Raw genomic sequence first — 8,037 nt, 5'->3', positions numbered from 1 at the left:
CTCAATTTCTTGAGGTGTCTTAGGACATTGTTTCTTTGACAAATGAATTCCATATCTGAACGACAACATACCCTTTTTGGAATTCGGTATTTTATATCGAGACAACATTTTGTCAATATAAGATGCTTGAGACATGGCTAATGTTCTATTTTTACGGTTCCAAACAATTTGAATTCCAAGAATATATTATGCATCTCCCAAATCTTTTATTTAAAAGTGCGTAACTAGCCATTTTTTTAATATACGTCACCCAATGAGTAGAATATCATCTACATATAATACTAAGAATGCTACAATGGAATTGACGATCCTTTTGTAAACACAAGGTTCAACAACATTTTGTTCAAAGCCATAAGACTTGATCGCAATATCAAATCTTATATTCCAAGATATAGATGCTCGCTTCAAACCATAAATGGATTTCTGAAGCTTACAAACCTTTTGTTCTTGACCCTTTTCTATAAACCCCTCTAGTTGAGTCATATAAATACTCTCCTCAAGACTTCCATTCAAAAAAGTTGTCTTGACATCCATCTACCAAATTTCATAATCATAAAAAGTAGGGATGGATAAGAGTATTCTAATCAACTTAAGCATGGCAACAAGAGAGAATGTTTTTTCATAGTCCACTCCTTCTCTTTGGGTATAACCCTTTGCCACAAGTCGAGCCTTAAAAGTCTGTACTTTACTTGCTTGGTCTCGTTTTCTCTTGTAGATCCATTCACAACCAATAGGTTTTATGTTATTTGGTTGATCCACTAGAGTTCAGACAGAATTAAAGGACATAGACTCCATTTCGAGGTCCATGACTTTGATCCATTGGTCACGATCTAAATCATTCATTGCCTGTTTATAGGTTAATGGATCCTCTATATACCATCATCAGGTATGACAACTTGAGTTTCACTTAACCTAAATAGTGATAAGGCTGATGAACAACCCTCCCAATACATCGAGGCTCTCTCAACTCTTAAGAAGGATGTGTTTAACCAGATATCTTAGTTTTATCAACTACTTTAGTGGATGAACTAGATTTATCTGTAGCACTTTTAAAAATCTCAATTAATACTAATTTACTATGAGGTTGATGATCCTTAATGTGGTCTTCTTCTAAAAATGTGGCATTTGTTGATACAAATACTTTATTTTCTTAAGGATCGTAAAACAAACCACCTCTAGATTCCTTTGAATATCCTACGAATAGACATAATTTTGAACAATGTTCCAATTTTTTAGGGTTTTGCACCAACACATGTGTCGGACATCCCTAAATTCTAAAGTGACGTAAACTTCCTTTACGCCCTTTCCATAACTCATAAGGTGTTTCTGGAACACTTTTAGAGGGAACGTTGTTCAAAATATAAACAGTTGTTTCTAAAGCATTTCTCTAAAAGGAATCTGGTAACTGAGCAAAGCTCATCATAAAGCAAACAATGTCTAACAAGGTTCAGTTTCTTCTTTCTGATACACCGTTCTGCTGAAGCGTACTAGGTGCAGAGAGTTATGACTAGATTCCATGTTCTATCAAATAGTCTTGGAATCGTAAATCCAAATATTCTCTACCTCGATCTGATCAAAGTATTTTTATTGTTTTACCTAATTCATTCTTAACTTCAACTTTATATTCTTTGAATTTTTTAAAAGAATCAGACTTGTGATGAATTAGGTAAGCATGACCATACCTCGAATAATCATCAATAAAACTAATGAAATATTTGTATCCTCCCCGAGCTTTGACGTTCATTGATCTATAGAGGTTCGAATGTACAAGCTCTAAAGGTATTTTGGCTGAGACCTTTTCTAGTAAAAGATCTCTTTGTCATTTTTCCTTCAAGACAAGATTCACAAGGAGGTAAAGTGTTATCATCTAACTCACTTAGAAGTCCACTTTTAACTAATCTCCCAATCCTATTGAGATTTATGTGACTAAGTCTCAAGTGCCATAAATAGGCATTAGAAGAAACTTTTTGTCTTTTATTCTGAGTTTCGACTGTTCTAAACATTTCAGTATTTAAGACAAAATTTGCTTGTGTTGGTCTTAACTTTATATAAGTTGTTTTCATGTATAGCATAATAGATTTGGATATCTTTATAGAAAATGAACGCTTCATTAATTTCAAAAGATATTTTATACATGTGTTCCAAAATACAAGAAATAGATATTAAATTTCTTTTCATTTATCATACATACAAGACACTTTTAAGTATGATATATCTATTTCAAAAATACAACTTTAAATCTCCCACTACTTCAGCTGAGACCATCTCTCCTGTTCCAACCTTGAGAGTAATCTCACCTTCTCTGAAAGCCTTTTCCAAGAACTATTTTCCTGAAATGAGAGGCAAATATGGTCAATGGCTCCTGAATCTAATATCCAGGTTGAATTTTCATATTCCACTAAACATGTTTCAACAACTAGTAAATCATATTTACCTTGCGTTTTTTTCTCTGCCTTTTTCTCTGCAAGGTACTTTGGACAGTTCCTCAACCAGTGCCCGTTCTGGCCACAGTGGTAACACTTGTCTTTTTTTACAGCTTTCTTTCCCTTGTTCTGTTTGGGAGTCTTCCCCTTTCCCTTATTTTTTTTTTTTTTTTGTTTTTGAGGATTAGGTTTTAAGGGTCCAGTTTTTTTCGAGGACGATCCTCTTGAAAATTTTCTTTCTGTGGTAGCAACATTTGCTTCCACTTGCTTTCCCTTACCAAGGGTCTGAAATCGCTGGAGATCGTTTAGAATGGTTGTCAAATTAAACTCTATATTGTTCAGAGACGCATTTGTTTGAAATGGTATGAAGCTCTTCGGAAGAGACTCTAAGATAAAACTAACCTGATTAGCCTCGTCGATGGCACCACCATTTACTTCGGCGATGTTGAAGTGCATCATCATATCCAGGACATCTTCTCTAACAGAGGTCCCCTCCTTCATACGCTTAGTGTAAATGTATTTGATTGTCTCGTGTCTTAGAAACCATTTTGGTTGCCCAAACATTGCCCTTAATGAATCTATAATTTCTTTAACTATGGCTAAGGATTCATGTTTCTTTGCCAGAACATCAGACATGCTTGCAAGAATGTAGACACGGGCTTTTTCATTAGCCTTTGCCCATCGATCATATGCTTTTCAACAAGTTCGGTTAGCATTAGAGGTAGGGGTTTAAGGACATTCCTCAATTAAGAGAAATCTTAAATTGTCAACTACTAGTATCGTGTTAAGATTTGATTTCCATGCCGCATAATTATCGCCATTAAGTTTTTTGAAAGCTAACAGTTGAACTATTGAGCTATTCATGTTGAAAAACAAACATATTCTCTTTAGAAATAAAACTATAATCCTTTGTAAACCAATCTAATTTAACAAATACTAATAATGTACTCTTCATTATTATGTTTTGCAACGATATTTCAAAGGTTTAGAATAACCTTTTCCGAAGGGTAGTCGATTATTCATCCTTTGAACCAAGACAATCTTGTCTAGATGCTAACTTTATAATAACTTTTATTCTTTATAACATTTAGTTATCGCTTCTTTGGTCGATAATGTACTAACAACTTAGTAATTCTTGTAAGGGTAACCCACCATTTTCGGATCTCAGAGATAAGAATCAATATGCTCCTGAAAGTGGAAAGACAATATGAAAACTGATCTAAGAAAAACTATCCATCTTTGGAGTTTGCGGTGTTCTGGATCCTATAATATAACCCTTTAAAGGGAACGTCGCTTTAGGGAAGACAAGAAGTTGCATTATAGGAATCTCACGGTGCGACCTAATGGAAGAGACCGTGGGATGTGTTGTCACATATCCCTTCCCCACTTAGTGTGAACTACTTCCCCTATTCACCTTGATATTGATCCATGCAAACACTCTCCGAAGGGAGTTTGCTCATATGCACGGCCCAAAGCCCTGCATGGACCTTACGGTGTGAACTCTTATGGACACTAGAGCTAAAAGTAAACTACTTCTCTCTAGCTGAAGTATTCTATAATGATTTTTAAGGGTATTTAAAACTTTAGGATTATATTTAGACTAACGTAAACAAATCATCAATTAGATTTTAATTCCTTTAATTATGGATTAAAAAAGATTTAATTCAGTAAATTTTCTGAGAAAAAACTTGAAATTGATATGAAAAGAAAAAAAAATTGGCAGGCCTTCTAATTCCTTTAATTAGGTTTGTATTTCATTATATAATACTTTAATTGCTAATCAAAATTGAAAAAAAAAACATAATACTCTGGCCGTCGGTGGATCAATTAAAATTTATGGTCGCGATGGATCATTTAAAAGCTTTTATAATTTTCTTTTCTTTCTTCCAGCTTTCGATAAAATCAAATTTTCAAATTCATAATCTTTAATTAAATAATCTTTAATTCAAATGATAATCAATAATTAAAGAATCTTGATTCAAATTTAAGAAAACATGCAGCAGAAACATAAAAATAAATCATTAATCATCCATATAAAATTATAAGTTCTCAATCAAGGCTCTGATACCACATGTAAACTTTAGTTTCATGAATATACAATAAACCCTAACATTGTATATAACGATAAATGCCAAGATCTTTGAACTAGATAACTTTACAAATTAAAAATTAGTTAAAGAACAACATACCTTGATCCATGAATAATCTTCTTGAGGAATTGTGTTTCTCTCACTTGCCTTCCTTTTAGACTTAATTTATGTTTCTTAATGGGAAGAATAAACTAGTTAATGAGCCAGTGAGAGGACCAATCCCTAAGATTTTATTTATAGACACCACTCATCATGGTGTTAAAGTAGCGCATTATCTTTTAACCTAATGGGCCTAATAAAATAATAAGCCCAAAAGGGATAAATAATAGATAATGCAATTAAGCCACATTAATGATAATATTATATTTAAGAATAAATCTAACATGGTCTTGAGTGATTTTTCTTTTCGGTTCAAGGAGGGAGTAATAGGTAGTAGGGAAGTTGGTTAGATGAAGTTGAAGCAAGGTTGCTGTCTGTTTTGAAGTTTGCTTTTTTTTTTTAAGATGTTGTTGATCTGTCGTTTTTTGAAGTCGTTGTTGAACTATTAGAAGTTAGTATGTTGTTTGAAGTCTTTTGATATGATGTTTAAAAATTAATGAAATGAAATGATGTGCTAGTCAGTTTGTTTCTGGAAGTATATGGTGTTGGATGTGTTGATGATGGTTGTGTTGATTTGATAATATGAGATGATCTGTTGATGCTTGTGTTGTTTATTCTAAAGTAAATAACTGTTGTAGCCAGAGGGACAGCAGAAGAGTATAACACAAGAAACTTTGGTAATCCAGTTCGGCCAATGTTGCCTACGTCTAGGGAGTTGCGCACAGTCCTGATGAGTAATATTATTATGATTCACACTTAGTCAATCTCTGTTCATTAGCTTTAGTCTTCAGGCTCCCCCTGAATGCATGAGTGAATCTTCTTGACGACATCTTCATCCTCTCTCGGAGTTTACTATGACCAATTTGATCACTGCTTCGCCATTCCCCTTACTCATCTTCATAATCATCTTAGATTTACATATTGATACCATAGATAAAAGATCGCACTACCTTCATTATGCCCGTAGCTTCTACAATCAATCTCACAACAGATCTTCAGTAGAAAAATCTTCCTACTAATTAAGGGTCCCCCTTTTTTCATACTTATATATAACAATAAATTTTTTGATAACTAACTTTTAGAAGGTTATGGAAATCAAAACAAAACTATGTATAATATTTACTTCTACATACTAAAGAGTCATTATTTTTGTAAAATTTAATTCAAACTACAAGATATTTCTTCACTAGAAAAGTGTATAATATTAATGATTAAAAAAGTGTTTATTGTTATTGTTTTATGATTATTATTATTATTGGTTCAGATTTATGAAGAGTGTAATAATGGAGGCTTTGTTTATTTTCTTGGATTCAAAACAATAATGAAGGATTGGCCAATAGCCTACCCTACCATTACCTACCATTTAGTTTGTCCTTCTTAGGTCACTCTAAAAGCAAAAACGTGACCCTTTTTTCTATAAAAGAGAAATATATTAAAAGGCAGGAGAAAAATTAAGTAAATCCAAAGTCATTTAATACACTCTTCGAGGAAAGTCCAAATTAAAAGAGATTTTTTGGCCCCTCCGTTGGAGAAGAGACACTGTGAAACTTATCGTTGAAAAGTTAGATCCTTAGCGTCGCAGGGCACGAGAATTCATAATATAAGCATATGACAAAAAGAAAATCCCAAAACATTCATGTATGAAGTGAAGAAAAGAATATCTCGATGAAGTGAAGAAAAGAATATCTCTAATATAACATTTGACATCTCAAATAAATTCACACAAATTATCTTATACTCTTGGCTAAACTCATAGCTAAACACAGATAAAGATGAAGTTAACTATTTTTGTAATTTGAAATACTTACACTACGCTCAATATTGTATATTTATTTTATTTAACATTAAGATATAACTCGAATTAATGATAACTTGTTAGACGTATGTTTTTTCTTTTTCATCCTCCTTATGCAGATATAGTTGAATATTGTTTTTTTATAGTAGAGAAAATATTGTTTTTCTCCCCTTGAAATAAAGAAAAAAATAGTTGAATATGTTCTACATTATTATTATTAAATAGACGGGGCAAAATATTTAGATGCATGATGAGTCGTGCTTATATAATTGTGTGCATACCATTCAATGTAAAATCATATAATTTGCTACATTAAATTTTTATAAATAATTTTAATTAATCTTTTTTATGAGTCTGATGATGACAGTGTGGTGTAAGTACTGAGATATGCAGAGAAGTATTGCTCTAAATCTTGTTATCCCTAGAATGGTTTGAGATCAAATTAACAAAACGAAGGAAGTATATACATTTTACAACAACAAATTATTAATTTTAGAAGTTGTTAAATATTTAAAATTTAAGTTCAATCTAAACCTTCCTATATACCGATGTTAAAATAAGTTGTTCAAATTTAACAACTGTGTTTTATAATCTTTAAAATAAACCAAACTTTTTTATTTTTAATTTCATGTTTGATGAGTTATTAAATTTTAAAATAATCAAATAGATTTCTAAATGACTTTTTATCTAATTAGTCTTCCAAGTAGACCTCTTAATTAATCTAGACATTTGACTTTTTTTTTTAAAAATAAATCACAAATCAAGTAATCAAATGAGGGGTTTAGATATGATGAATGTGTAATAGTAAGACAATGGTAAATAGTGAATACGTTAGTAAATTGGGATTGTAAACTATTGATAATTGTAAATAATTGGATATCACAAAATAGTATTTAAGAATGTGATTATTATAGTTTTAGATAGTCATTATCTCAATACCAATATATTTGAAACTTATAAATTTAACAAAAAGTTTCAATTATGTATAGGCAGTTATTTGATGGTTTTAGTACATTTTATTAACTTGGTGTCACACACAGTCATAATTACTACATATCTTGTACTTCTATATTTGTATTAAATTTTTTTAACAACCCATTTTTATCATTTGGGGAACGTTGAGAATGTGAAATTAATAAAAGCTCATTGATAAATTTAATTAACTTCAAAATTAATGCAAACAGACTAGTTGAATAGAAACATGATCATAATACAAAGCCAAATCGATCTTAATACTTTGAAAGTGGTTGGATATGCATTTTTTCTCTTGAGATTGGAGATACAGATCTTCCCTACTCTATTTTTAAGGACAATTGTTAATATAGTAATTATAATCAAAACATTAACATATATAACAATATTTTAAAAAATATTATAAACATGATAAAGTTTATCAACAATAAATTTTTATCAATAGCATAGCATTGATAGATCAACATACAAGTTTGTCAACAATAGAAATTTATTATAGGTAGATTTTATTATATTTCTATTTTGTTTGAAATGTTGTTATACATTTGATTATTCTCATTGTGTTTAAGATATTGTTATACGATCAATTAAAGTTCTATAAATTACCATTACCTATTTTATGTTAAAAAGCACAACAATATATGTATAATTTAATCTT

Source organism: Cucumis melo, chromosome 7 (genome assembly GCF_025177605.1).
Source record: "Cucumis melo cultivar AY chromosome 7, USDA_Cmelo_AY_1.0, whole genome shotgun sequence".
Classification (NCBI taxonomy): domain Eukaryota; kingdom Viridiplantae; phylum Streptophyta; class Magnoliopsida; order Cucurbitales; family Cucurbitaceae; genus Cucumis; species Cucumis melo.
This window is presented reverse-complemented; position numbering follows the sequence as displayed.